We start from the raw sequence: 15,877 nt of genomic DNA, 5'->3' as shown, positions 1-15,877 counted from the left end.
TTCTACCACAAGACCGGCCTCCTCTGCTACAATTAAGCTCGACTCCGCCTGCTTCGTTCGCACCACAAACCCCGTCTCTAAGCTCGATCTCCATGATGTCTCTAGCGCCGACGAGAGGAAACTCCTACTCGACCTCAATATCGTGAGATCTAGGCCAAAAGCTAGCGAAGATTGTCTCAGATGATGTCATCTACAGTTTATTTGATTTTTGAATTCTGTAACAAAATCATTGTTAGATGAGTTTCATTGTTTGTAATTCCAAATTCATTGTAATTTTTTTTTTAAAGTAATTTCAAATTCAATTGTAGATCATGTATATTTGGTTATAAATAGAATGTAGGACAGAGTCCTCAAGTGTGCCATTACAAACATATCTACAATATTTTATTTTATGGTTTGAGAGTGAGGTTCGATTTCATCAGTTTTTAATTTTGAATTTTCTGTTTGGCTTCTGAGAAATCTGAATTTTTTTTTTTAATTATTATTCCAGATTAACGTCGTTTTACATAAAAAAAAAAGCCTAAAAACTTAAGGTCGATTATGTTGACGCGGCCTTTCTAAACGTAGCTAGAGTATAAAACCTCACGTCCCTGAAAAAGGGTCACCAAATTATGGAAGACGTTTCTCAAACGACTTGAAGATAAAGAAAGACGTTTACATCTTTAGGACGTGAGTTTCTGATGTTTGGGGTTAAAAGGTCACAGAATTTTTTCCTAGACTAAAGGCTTACTACACTTTACAAGTGTCTTGTTTAAAAGGTCATACATTGCTTTAATGTCCTTTTTCTTTGGTTTGGGGACTTTTTTAAAAGGATGTAAATTCCTAAATTTTGTGTAGTGAATAGTCAACATAATTAATCATGACAATTACCAAAATGTAAATTGATTGATCACATAACAATTTACAAAGCTTGCAATTACAATATTTACAAAACGATGTAACAATACACGTAACAGTATAATATTTATTTCCATAAAATACAAATTGAGTATAAGAATTATTAATAAAATAAAATATACATCGTTCTTATCAAAATACTTAAAGATGATATAATAATGAATATCGCGATTTATTTTTTGAATTATTAATGCGTACCTAACATGACTCATTTAAAATAAAAGATTTATTTTTTTAACATTTAATTTATACTTTTGATACATCCAAAAAGAGAAGCAAGGTATAAATTCAACATTAAAATAAAAATGAATATTTTTTCAAAGCTCATATAATTGCTAACAAAATATAGCCACTATGAAAGAAGCGTGGTGGATTCCAGCCCCATCCTGAACAGTAATAAATGTATATTATAAGTAATTCTTAGATGGAGGCTTAATCCTTAGTGACTCTTGAGTTTCTAGGTATTAGGTAAAACCCAGACATAATTACATTACTTTATTTATGACTTGTGAGCTCCGTATGGAATAATATATTTGTTCAAAGGATTAATGATTCAAATGCTTTATTTTGCTCACTCCCAACAACAACGAAAAAAAAAAAAAACCAAAAAAAAAAAGAGCTTTATATTTGTATACTTAATTTCTAGGTGGCCGGTAATTTGGCGATCGCTGATCAGAAGTTAGTAGAAGAGAGCTCCTACAATTCCTATGACAATTTGCATTTGCATATTTTAAGTTGATATTAGTAAAAATTGTTAAAATATTTTAATTAAATAATTAAATTTACTATTTTTTATTAACCTATGTTTTTTCTGATAGACGTACGATAACTTTAGATTTGCTCATTAAGATATTGGGAAGGGGACCTATTTGGATCCAAACAACACCCAGGTAGCTTAATCACATTTTTATATGGTTAATTAGTAAAAAATGACAAATAATGGCAGCTTTATTAAATAAATTGTTCGAGTTTACTTTCACTAATTACCTTCGAATTTTGATTGTTTTACTGCAATGACTTACGGGTGTTCCACCGACTCTTCAACCATGCAAACAATAAATATGAGTAAATTCATCTGTTGTTAATTTGCTAATGGAATATTAGTTTTATTAGCACCTTTTTTACGTGTCCTGTGGTTTGCTTGAGCAACTAAAAACCTATTTAGTCAAATGATAGTATGTTTCATATGTTATAATTGGTGACCACATTGTTAATAATTTGCAAAATAATAATAATAATAATAAAAATGCTGAATATCTTATAATCCCGTGCATACCGCGTCTGGTCAGAATGCACATGAAAACAATGTCGGTGACTTATTACACGTGACATTTACGTAGAAGTCAAGTGGAGGGGTGGTTCTATGGCTTTTCCTAGAAATTTCTCAAAAGTTTTGGGCTGGTTTGAATCTTTTTTCCTATTGGACCCGACTCTTTAATGTGACCACCTTGTCACTTTGTCAGGACCGTTACGTCTCTTGGGGTTTTCCAAAGAGGACAGCGGAAAAGCTATAAATTAATTAATAAATTAATAAACTAAAAAAAAATGAATGGAAAAAAGATAGCTGAGTGAATCAGATCCACCTCCGGCATTTCGGAGCCAGAAAACACAGAGCCATCAAGTGGGGGCCCACAAACCTCGGCGCCTGCTCCACGTGCCACCTGGCCAGTTGGCTTTTTGAGTCTGCACCGTACCAAAGGCGCGTGAGGTACTGAGGTTTGCTCTGACGGAAAGGGTTGCTGGTAGCGTATGGTGCACACGTTGTGCGTCACACTGACAAGGACGGTAACTGGCCGTTTTTTCGCAAGAAATTACGGATCTCGTATCGTCCCGTGCGGAGTTTTTGGTATTTCGCGTGTTCCTGGCTACTTTCCACCGAATTCTCTTTATTGTGTTCCTTTTCACCGCGATATTTGTGAAATTTTGGATTTGGACCTTTACGTGATTAATTATTTATTAAATATAAAAGTAATGCTTGAAACCAGTTACCAACACAGGTCGGCGGTTAGGATCACTTTTTCTTTTTTTTTTAGCAAAAATAAAGTAAAAGCAATTAATAAACAATTCCAAATACAAAATATTTACCAATTATTTTTATTTTTATGTTACATTACAATTCAAAAAAATAAAAAATATCATCAAAAGTTTTACCAAATGAGTCTCACATTTTTTATTCGACAATTATCTCAAAATGCTAATAAGGTAGTTTCAATTATCTTTGTTAAAAAAAAAAAAAAAAAAAAAAAAAAAAAAAAAAAAAGTTGTTTGAAACTGCTACATCAATATTATGATATAATTATAGGATCAAAAATTTAATTTATAGCATTTATCTTAAGGGAAATGCTACTTTTACAACACCAACACAACATAAGCACAACACCCTTTCACATGGGGGTGGGGCCCAGGCATTTATCTTAAGGGAAAGATAAATGATCCCTACACAAATTTCTCACAACACTCACACAACAAGCTAAAGTGGCTTGCAATATTTTTTTTTTTTTTTTTTTGGTTCATGCGGCTAGAAACCGGTTGGAGGGAAAAATCAAGTTTCATTTCATCCTCCAACGCTGCCCAGTCCCTCTCTCTCTCTGAAATTTCTCTCTGTATAGATCTCCTCTCCGGTTAGTGACGTCGCCGACTTCTCTCGGCGATCGCCTGTCTCCGACGTCCAGCGCGTCCCGTTCCGGCAGATTCTCACTCTCTCTCTATCTCTCCGACATATTTCCTCTCTCTCCAGCAGATTCGGTCGTCTCTTCGTCGGCTTCTCTCTCGGCGGCCGGCCTTCTCTATCGTCTGGCGTCCCTCTCCGGCAGATTTCGCCTCAGTTCAGCTCTGTCTTCGGCCAGCCACGCTAAAAAAAACAGGTTTCTCTCTCTCTCTCTCTCTCTCTCTCTCTCTCTCTCTCTCTCTCTCTGTGGCCAGGTCTGTTGCTACAATACAAAAGGGGTGAATTTTTTTTTTGGCTACTTCACGGACAGTGGAATTTTTTTCCTCTCCCTCTTAGGCAGATCTCCTCTTCGGCAAATTTCGTCTCAGTCCGGCGCATCCCTCTCCGGCAGATTCTCGCTCTCTCTCTCTCTCCGGCATATTTCCTCTCTCTCTAGCAAATTCGGTCGTCTCTTCGCCAGCTTCTCTCTCTCTGGCCGGGTCTGTTGCTACAATATAAAAGGGGTGAATTTTTTGTTTGGCTGCTTCACAGTGGAATGCCCAATTTTTTATTTTTTTTATGCCGGAAATTATTTTTTGTTTATGCCATAAATTATTTTTTGTTGGTTTATGATTAGCTTCTCTAATCTTCTCTGGTTGTATATTTTCATGGAACTTGCTACTTCTCTCATGCTAAACATATGATTAGCTCACCAAGGCATTCTTGCTATTAAATAATTTTAAGTTATCACAAAAAAAAAATTAAAATTAAAAATTAAAAATTTACTTCTAGGTGCTTACTTTCAATTGCATTCTTATATTTGGATATGGCAGTGGAACTAGTAATCTGATATAGGCTGGCTTGTGCTCTAAGCAAACCAAACTGAGTAATACTATTTGCTAATTGATTATGCAACTGTCTGGTAATGCTATTTGGCTCTGTTTTGTAGAGGTTGTAGTTTTCGTTTCTTGTTGGAACCGAGATTCCAGTGTTTACTGGAAAGAAAATTGTATTGAGTTTGTTTGATTAATTCATCCCAAAAAAATAAATAAATGTTCCGCTGGGTAATTTTTGTCATGCTTGCTGCTTAGTTGTTTCTTTTGTAGTTTTGTTTAGTTGTTCGTCTAGAGTAAGATGTTTTGCTTGGGGTTGTTTCCCTTTGTTTCTATAGTTTATTTTTTTTTTATCAATTAACCATAGGAGGACGTTAATTATGCAAGTAGATTTCTATAATAAATTTGACAATAATTTTCTAAATTAGAATCCCTCATCTCTAATCAAGAGTAAGAGAGCCTCGCTCTCACTATTCTTGTGTTATATATTTATGTCTAGTCTTACTCTTTCTACAATTCTCTAGTGTGTAATAGAATTTTATTATTATTAATAAATTCTTACATTTTTCCATTCAATTAACTTGTAGTGCTTTTTAATATAGCATTTTTCAAAATGGACTCTTCAAGTTCACGATTGGATAACGAGGGTGAATTTGACGGTGCTTTAACCCATCAAGATGACCATCAAAATGGTTAGATTTTTCACTTTTTTTATTTTTATTTCTTTATTATTATTCTATACTTTTTTATAAGGGATAATTGCACCGTTGGTCCCTGTGATATACCATAATTATTTTTCACTCCCTATGGTTTAAAAAGTTCATGGGAGGTCCTCGTGATATGCAATAATTACAAATTGATCCCTGGCGTCAAATTCTGTTAAATTTTTTAACATATTCCGTCAAATGCCACGTCAGCGACACGTGTCCACCGTAATAAAAAAATATAAATTTTTTTAAAAAAATAAAAATACTTATTTTTTTAAAAATAAAAAATAAAAATAAAAAACTCAAGAAAAAAAAAAACTGAAGGGGCCGGCCACCCCCAGCCACTGGGGGTGGCCGCAGGGGGTGGCGCGCGGCCATCCCCAGTGGCCGGGGGTGGCGCGGAGCCACCCCTGTGGCTTGGGGGTGGCCGCGCGCCACCCCCGGCCACTGGGGATGGCCGCGCGCCACCCCCTTCGGCCACCCCCAGTGGCTGGGGGTGGCCGGCCCCTTCAGTTTTTTTTTTTTCTTGAGTTTTTTGAATTTTTTTTTTTAAAAAAATAAGTATTTTTATTTTTTTTTAAAAAAAATATTTTTTTATTACGGTAGACACGTGTCGCTGACGTGGCATTTGACGGAATCTGTTAAAAAATTTAACAGAATTTGACGCCAGGGATCGATTTGTAATTATTGCATATCACAAGGACCTCCCATGAACTTTTTAAACCATAGGGAGTGAAAAATAATTATGGTATACCACAGGGACCAACGGTGCAATTATCCATTTTTATAAATACACTTGGTATTCTTTTTTGGATAGATGTGGGTGGAAAAGTTGAAGAACCGAAGGATTTAACGACGTTTATTTCAGATGAAGAGTTGAGTGATAAGGAAGAAAATGTGGTAATACCTGTGGTGTTAAAGGATGATGAGAAAGTTGAAGAACCGAATGATTTAATGACTTTTAGTTTAGATGAAGAGTTGAGTGATAAGGAAGAAAATGTGGTACTACCTGTGGTGTTAAAGGATGATGAGAAAATTGAAGAACCGAAGGCATCAATGACTTTTAGTTCAATAGAAGAAGTTTGCTTTTATTATAGGAGGTATGCTAAGCAAGCTGAGTTTGGTATAGCGCATAGAAGCTTGAGAAAAACGAAGGGTATAAAAAGTTACGTAGTGCTTATATGTACTCGTGGAGGTGACGAGCGAGCTACAACAAGTGATGTTGCGAAGCCAATTCCAACAACTAATAGAACAGGGTGTGGTGCCAGGATTTGTGCGAAATTATGTGGTGATGGAATGTGGTTTTTGAGTAAAGTTGAGCTGACGCATAATCATTCGTTAAGCCCGGGTAAAACGAGATTTTTTAGAAGCAATAGGAAAATTAATGATGCTGCAAAAAGAAGACTTGAGCTAAATGATAGAGCAGGAATACGTCTGAGTAAGAATTTCAATTCATTAGTTGTTGAAAGTGGGGGTTTGAGAGTCTTTCTTTTGGAGAGAGAGATTGTCAGAATTATATTAACAAGGCAAAAGAACTTCGTCTTAGTAAAGGGGGTGCCCAAGCACTTTGTGATTACTTCAGAAGAATGCAAAAGCAGAATAGTGGCTTCTACTTTATGATAGATATGGATGATGATTGTAGGTTACGAAATATTTTTTGGGCGGATGCACGGAGTAGGGGCAGTGTATGATTTCTTTGGAGATGTTATTACGCTTGACACAACGTATTTGACCAATAGCTATGACATGCCATTTGCTCCTTTTGTAGGAGTGAATCATCATGGTCAATCTATACTTTTGGGGGCAGACTAATTTCAAGCGAGGATACAGACACATTTGTGTGGTTGTTTAAATGTTGGTTGGAGTGCATGAATGGCCAAGCCCCTAAAGCAATTATGACAGACCAAGATAGGGCTATGAAAAATGCAATCGCTATTGTTTTTCCTGAAAATCGACATAGATATTGTATGTGGCACATTATGAAAAAATTCCCTGAAAAGTTTGGATCACATGCTAATTTTGATGGCATTAAGAGTGCCATAAATAAGTGTTTGTATGACTCTCAAACATGTGAAGAATATGAGGAAAATTAGAAAGATCTACTGGAGAAGTATGATCTTCATGATAATGCATAGTTGAATGGGTTATATATGGATAAGATATTTTGGGTGCCGGCATACATGAAAGATACGTTTTGGGCGGGAATGAATACTACACAGCGAAGTGAAAGTATGAACGCATTTTTTGATGGTTACGTGCACTCACGAACCACATTGAAAGAATTAGTTGATGAATATGATAATGCTTTAAGGAGAATGGTCGAGAGTGAGACACGTGCTGATTTTGATTCTTTCAATCGCACAATCCCATGTATAAGTGCCTTGCAGTTTGAGAAACAGTTTCAAGTTGTCTACACAAATGCGAAGTTCAAAGAAGTACATGATCAGTTTGTGAAAATAATGTCCTGTAATAACTCTCATCTCAAAAGTGAAAGTGCAATTTCTACGTTTGAAGTTATTGAATATGTTGCCGTTGGAGACCATTTAATAGAAAAGACATTTATTGTTTACTTCAATGAAGATGAATTGGAAGTGAAGTGCACATGTGCATTATTTGAAGTAAGAGGCATCTTATGTAGGCATTCACTTTCCGTGTTACGGACAAAGAAAGTGACAACTTTGCCACAAAGATATGTTCTTGACAGATGGAGGAAGGATATTAAGCGAGAGTACTCGAAGGTTAAGAGTAGTTATGATGCCATTGGTGATAATCCACATGCCCAAATATATGACAAGGTGAGAAACAATTTTGAGGAATTACTGTCGCTCGCATCAGTAAACACGGAGGAACGTTGCATGGAATTAATGAAAAGAATTGATCAATTTAAAGGAGTTGTGGCGTTGCGAAAATCAATCTTTTGGCATTCCAGCTACTGTCGCATCTTCTAGTTGTCAAAAGGTGCTTAGTCCTCGTAAGGTGAGAATCCACATGCCCAAATATATGACAAGGTGAGAAACAATTTTGAGGAATTACTGTCGCTCGCATCAGTAAACACGGAGGAACGTTGCATGGAACTAATGAAAAGAATTGATCAATTAAAGGAGTTGTGGCGTTGCGAAAATCAATCTTTTGGCATTCCAGCTACTGTCGCATCTTCTAGTTGTCAAAAGGTGCTTAGTCCTCGTAAGGTTACATGTAAAAGGAGGCTACGAACAAAGAGAAAGGTGGCTGTTATATAAACAGTGGTGAAGAAATCCAATGTATCAAGCAAGCCACCAAGAGACAACAATGCTAAAACGAAGAGACGAAAAAATCAAGTTAGTGATTTTTTTTATTTTTTTATTATTTCTGTCCACATTTTACTTGCTTAAAAACATGTCTACTTCCCCACATTGCATAAACCATTTTTTAATTGTAGGTCTCCAAATCAACGGAAAATCAAGACAACACTAGTCAATCTCTGTTGCCTTCTGTACCTTATGCAGCTCACGATCATAGTACTCAGGTGATTAGCCAACATCTCTTTATTTATTAATTGATTTTTGATAATTATTTGATATTTCACGAGGATATTTAGTGTTTGTTTTTGCAGGATTCCGTCGCTTCGTCATCAACAATTGCTCACACCTTCAGTGGTTACCATCATTCTATTCTTTCTAAGGTATAATTTGTGTTTTTTAAAGTCATTGTTTCTCGATTAGAATTTATATGCGTACAATAAGAGAAACGAATCATGCGTGCATTAGGTGAATTTGTCGATTGACCCCATAAATTTGTTATCCACATTGATAAGCCAACACAAATACCAAGAGGCTTTCACTACAGCCTTAGAAATGCGTGATGTGTCAATTGTAAATTGGCTATGCTCCTAGGTAAATCACTTGATAGTATTGTGTTATTAAAATGCATCAATTTTAGATTTTAGATGTCTGAATATTAAAGCTGATTTTCAGGTTGATATACGATGGGTCTTGATTATGGATCCTCTCCCTTTGAGTCAAGAAGTATTGCTTCAGTTGTTGTGGTTTTTACCCTATTGTATCAATACCAACCCAGCTGAAATAATTGCTTGGATGACACACGTTTTTAATTCCATAATCCCAACTGATCCAGCAATTGAAATGCATGTGCGACCCATCTTCAATCAAGTTTATGCTGCACTCAAACATATATGTGTCCTGCCCACAATTACTGATGCCGTGCGGTCAACTATACGTTTTCTGATGAATGGTTTACTTCCACCTTGAGACCAATATGATAGTTAATAGTATTTGATTTATTATTTTGGTTATCGTTATGTTTTCTTCAGAACAATATAATGGTCTTGTTTTATAATATGTATGTGTTTTCTTGCAGAGCTAAAATGAATATTTTGTGTGGGAGTTGTAATGGAGCTAGCTTTCAGATGGACTCCTGGATGTACTGGAAAATATTGACTCCATTATTTTATTTTATTTTACTTTTTTTGTTGTTCTTATATGATGTTCATATATGTTGTGTACTAGCTAAAGAGGTTGAGGTGAATTTTGGATGGTGTATGTTATTTTATAAATACATGTATATGTAGTTTTATGTATATTATATGTTCATAGATGAATCGGATTCCTCATATTGCAAAAGTCTGGTATAATTTCAGAAATTTAATAATTATTCAGTTATTAATTGATTGATTTTGTGGATTTGGGTATTTGATAATGGTAGTTGCTGATGTGTTGCTTTAGAAGAATTGGTATGGAGGGTTTTTGAGTGATGGCTGATGGCTGATGTGCTGCTTTGGAAGAATTGGTATGGTAGTTGCTGATGTGTTGCTTTTAATTTTTTGTTCTCTAATTTCTTTAGTGGTTTTTGAGTTTCAGGTTGCTATTGGCTTGTGGATAGCATCTTTTATTGGTAGTCTCTTCAACTTTATTACTCTGGTCTTCATCGGTGAGTTACTTTGCTGCCCATCATCTAATAAAATGTGTCATCCTTGAAAAAACTGCTGAATTTTCAATTTAATTTATGCAGGGGTTCTTCTTAGTCTTTCAGTTCTTGTGGTTTAAGACAAGTTCCAGGACCACATTAATGAGCAGTTGTGGGTAGTGCTTGGAATCTGACAGGTGCAGTAAACTTTCACGTTTTTGGGGTCTTGAATGCTTGTAATATCTCAAATTAATTTAAAAAGATTAAGGATCATACTTGGCGTGGCTAATTGAGTTTTGATATTGACTTAGAACATTGGACTTGGAAGGTCAACTCTGATATTGTTACTTTTTTGTGGTCTTTTCCTGGTGTCCACTTGGCACAGCAGTCATAATGTTCTTGGCCATCAGGTTTTTTGGGGGCATCCAGATTAACAATTAAACTGGTTCAGATCATTCACGCATGTCAGCACATTTATGATAGTGCCATATGCTGAAGTTTCTATAGATCCCATTTAGGTCTTTTGTATGCGGCTTAACTACGGAAACTTGATCTTTTTTTTCTCTTTTTTTTTTTTTCTATATTTGCAATTCATGCATGTTGTTTCCGTGCCATTTTATAATTGTCTTACGTGTGTCATCTAAATATGTGTTGCAATCGTTTTGGTAGGCACTGAACCTGATGTTTGATGTTTCGTCACTTCTTGGTCATAATTTTGCTCGAGTTTGGGCTTTGGCTTCTAAAAAACTGACTTCTATTTAGATCGGCTAGCTAGGAGTAGACCATTTTTGCATGCGGAATGCCATGGTGAGGAGCTGGGGGCTGATGCTGCTGATCAATGGGATTGCTCGGATAATTCATACGTCCATGACTATGATGAGGTGCATGACTACGATGAGGTGGATGAACTTGAACGGTGGCTGCTAGAAGGTGAGGACGAGCTTGTTGATGGAGAGATGGGAGATGCTGAATTGGTAGAGTAATTTCCAAGATATGTTTCCAATTCATGCTAATCGATCATACATGTATAGGGTCATGGACCTTTTCTTATTTTAGTAAGGTATAGGGTCTTGGGTGTGGTTAAAATGCATGCAATTGTGCAAATGCGAATTGTGGGAAGAATCAGATGCAAATTAGTCAGCGATGGACGTGGGAAGAATCAGATGCGAATTGTGGTCTTTCAATTTCACTTTTACACACCATGTTAAATGTAATAATTAGAACAGGTTGTGCGTTTGTTTTTATAAATAGATTGAATTAAATCATGCAGGAAAATAAAAGATGTGGATTTATGAGTTGAAATCATGTAGGTTGTGTGTTTGTTTCTCTCTCTCTCTCTCTCTCTCTCTCTCTCTCTCTCTCTCTCTCTCTCTCTCTCTCTCGCTTGAATGAGTTGAATGTGGAATTTGATTTTGAAGGAAGTTCCTGGGATGGGGTTTCGTATTACACAACCAGGTTCTTCAGTTACAACATCACTAATTAATGGAGAATCAAAGCCAAAGCATGTACTTCTCTTAGAAATTAAGGTCGTCCATGGACAAAACTTAGAAATTTATTTTTTCAACAAGTAGTATTACTTCCATAGTATTTTTTCACCTTTCTCTCACCCATAGAAATAAAGGAAGCTTTATCACTTAAAAGATACCAAATTTGTCCATTTAGCAATATGGGTTTGACTAATCAAATACTGATTTTACAGATCAACTTCCATCATAACTAAAATTCAGAATTTCAATTGTTCAACTGGATAGAACGTAAAATATTTGACAATGATCATTTTCAACCTTCTTGTTTCCATCATTTTATTCTAATATCAAGTAGCCAACTTCAGAACCACTATAACCACTGAGATAAATTACAAGGCCCAAAATGATTACGACTAATGCTACCAAAAACATCTTTCTATTACTTTGACGCAGACCCAACTCCAACTGAAGTCTAGCATATTGTTCATTGTGTTTTGTTTCAATCAGCTTCTCAAGTCTGTCAATATTGGCCATTGTCATCTTCTCAACTTTCTCAATATCGGCCCATCTCCCTTCCTCCATGTCTCTAATATGTTCCTCCAATCTCTTCTTATAAGAAGTCATGTGGTTATCAGCCCACTTAAAAAAATCATAATCCCCAGCTTCCTGTGTGAAAACGAATAAATGTCATAAACCATTAACAAAAAAATAAGTCACAATTAATTAATTTTAAAATTACCTTATACTTTATACAGCCATACTACTTTCTTCCGGGGTTGTCACCAGTCCATGAGTACCTTAGACTTGCACGCACTCCACAGTAACATAACGGAGAGGGTCTTGACGCATCACTATTTATCGACATTTTTTCGGGCCTACGCAAAAATATATATATATATATTATTAAAAAAAAATGTCCACATTCCTTTGCCCATATATTTCTATCAAATTAATCAGCCAACAGTTCATTTTTTTTTGGTTTTTTTTTTCCCCCTAAAACCAAATCAGAACCAAGCAAAATCACTAACATCATCCAACAATCGAAACCAGCAAAATCACTAACACTATGCAACAACAAACAAAAGATCGAATTTTTTTCCCCTCAAACCGAATTGGAAACCACCAACAAATTCAAACAATATGATTCAATAATTTACTATTCCATGAAATTAAAAATGACTCAATAATTTCAAACAATAATTTTAGAGAGAGAAAGAGTGTCACTGTCTATGCTCCCAGGTAAATCACTTGATAGTATTGTGTTATGGGGCATATGTCTATGTTGGCTAAGCGACACGTAGTCGTGCCACTGCGATGACTCGTTTCATGTTTTCTAAAAAAAAAAAAACAGGTCGTCACATACATGACAAAAAAAATAAATAAATCGGACTATTTTATAAGCATAGTCCAGCAATATTACCTAAATACTCAATGAACCCAACTAAGTATCTAAAACAAAATAGGATTTTGACCTCATCAGCTGATAGTGTTTGCTTTAATTATTTCTGTTTATGCTTTACTAATTCAGTCCAATAACCCTCATATTCCTTTTTTTGTATAAGTTTCAGAAGGTAAGCTGAACACTTGCCTAGGCATAATACATAGGTTTTTGTATCCTTAAATGTATGTCACTGAATTTGTTTTAGTCCTATGATGCATGATACTCAAACTCATGATATCCAATATGCCTACTATGAACAACATAAGAGTAGAGCATAATCCCAAAAGTCCTAGAAGAAATAAACTCCAAAGTCTCAGATTCTGTTTAGATCACAGGAAAAATGATGGAAAAGAAAGAAAAATTGTTAAAATGCTAATGAAAGGAAGCTCATTTCTCAACAAGCAATAAGAGAAGTAAAACCTTGGAAACAATGATTTACTTAATCTACTAAAGATTAAGGAATTATACCCTAGATACAAGGATCTCAATCGCATATAACAAATTTGAACCAGGACTGATTCCTTCCTGCGCAGAAATATGAAATATATGAGTCCCAACAACCAATAACTAGGAAAAATTAATAATCAACATTCAGACACAGACATATGACATGCAAACCTTTGTGACTTCAGAAAAAAAACTTTAACACTCCAACAACAGTTCCTGATCCAATATGAACATATGCACCGATAACGGATTTTGGATGAACTACAGCACCAGTCTCTATGAGCGCTGTTGGGTCAATGGAAGCTGACTTGTGGAAAATCCCACCTCCATTATCCCATCTCTGAATGGGGCTTAGTCCAGCACCATCCTCTAATCTTGAAATTCAAGGCAGGTGGCAAATGCCAGTTAATGCATGATTGAAGTGAAACAATATGAACTTAAATAGCTCATGCTTTAAAAAAAAAATGCTAAGCTCAAAAAGACGTTTAGGATTCCAAATGGACAGTTAACAACCAACTGAAATAATACAAACGCAAATCAGCTTCACGACTCATGTTGGAAATGCATCAAAGTCTTCACATGTCTATTGAAATTCAGTAAAAACTATCATCATTCATAAATACACCTCAAGCTAATTATTTCATTACATACATTTATATTTACTGGGGAGGTTTCTAACACAACAGTATAAATGTGGGTGGGCAGTACCGAGCATCTAATACTAACTGTATAGCATGCTGATTAGTACCATGCACACAGCAATATTAGACTACGTGCTCAACGTTTTCGCATAATTCTAAGCTCACTTTTCACCAAGTCTTTCACCTTTATCTTCACCCAGTATAAAAAGTTCGACAAAATTACCTCTTCATTCTAAGTTATATGATTCTATCAATGCAAGCGCTTATCACTCATGTATAACATAGTATTGAATTCCATGAACTGTTTTGTAACAGGGTCTACTTTCACAAACATTTTCACAAACAGTACTACTACAAAGAACTTCAACCTCCATTAGTTCACATGACCCACCAGACGATCGGCGGTGAGCGAGCGGGAGACACAGGTTGAAGGAGGGCGGCGGTTTCGACGAAGGAGTACTCCGGTGAAGCGGCGCTGGCAAGGGGATGACCAGACGATGGAGGAGGCAGCACTTTACGGAGACAGATTTGGCCACCAAATCCGTCGGAGAGGAGATTTGCCTGAGAGAGAGAGGAAAAAAATTCCACTGTCTGTGAAGCAGCCAAAAAAAAAAAATTCACCCCTAGCAACAAACCCGGCCACACAGAGAGAGAGAGAGAGAGAGAGAGAGAGAGAGACCTATTTTTTTAGCGTGGCCGGCCGGAGACAGAGCTGGACTGAGACGAAATCTGCCGGAGAGGGACGCCGGACGACAGAGGAGGCCGACCGCCGAGAGAGAAGCCGACGAAGAGACGACTGAATCTGCCGGAGAGAGAGGAAATATGTCGGAGAGGGAGAGAGAGAGAGAGAGAGAGAGAGAGCGAGAATCTGCTGGAGCGGGACGCGCCGGACGACGGAGACGAGCGACCGCCGAGAGAAGCCGGTGACGTCACTGACCGAAGAGGAGATCTGTATGGAGAGAAATTTCAGAGAGAGAGAGAGAGAGGGATTGGGCAGCGTTGGAAGATGAAATGAAATTTGATTTTTCCCTCCCGACTGGTTTTCTAGCCGCATGAACCAAAACAAAAAAAATAATAAAATATTGCAAATCACGTCAACTTGTTGTGTGAGTGTTGTGAGACATGAGTGTAGGGATCATTCTTAGAGATGCTACTTTTACAATACCAACACAACACGGGCACAACACCCCCCAACAATCAGTCATCTTATCTTAAATATCTACTTTTTGTGCTTTTTATTAGAAGGTAGTGATACATGCACTACAAGTGCACAACTCAAAGGCACATTGGGTTTGGGCTCACACATGTGGGTCCCCCCAATGTGTCTTGGAGTTGTGTACTTTTTTTATTATTATTATTATTCAAAGTTCCTTCCAATATATATAAAGGAAATCAAACGATCAAATGTCTAGGGTTTCAAAGATTTCCTAATAAACCAAGTCAAAGTGGAGTAGAGTTTCTTCCACCCATGCAAAGTCAGACTCAGACCATTACAAATTACATCTGCTACAAATTCTACCTATACAACAGAATGATGCCCCTACATATACATGAACCTTTATTGGATCTATGAGAGGACACACATTATGAGCTATAAAATAGAGCAGACTGCATTAGAAAACGACGAAAAAAAAAAAAAACAATGATCCATCCGAGACGGTTGATGCTGAAAAGTCAGATTCCCTTTAAATCGCTTGCATAATTTGTGCTTTTGAGTGACAAACACCATAGCCATTCACTCCCCCATTTCCAGGTGGTTAGAAAAAACTGTGTGGGCACATCATTTAAAACCACGAACTGCTCATGCAATAACGCATCTTCATACTAAAATCACGAGAACCACCTAAGAACATGCAAGCATAATCGTCGGTGCCAAGGGTTACCGGCACAACAACT

This window comes from Alnus glutinosa, chromosome 12 (genome assembly GCF_958979055.1).
Source record: "Alnus glutinosa chromosome 12, dhAlnGlut1.1, whole genome shotgun sequence".
Lineage (NCBI taxonomy): Eukaryota > Viridiplantae > Streptophyta > Magnoliopsida > Fagales > Betulaceae > Alnus > Alnus glutinosa.
This window is presented reverse-complemented; position numbering follows the sequence as displayed.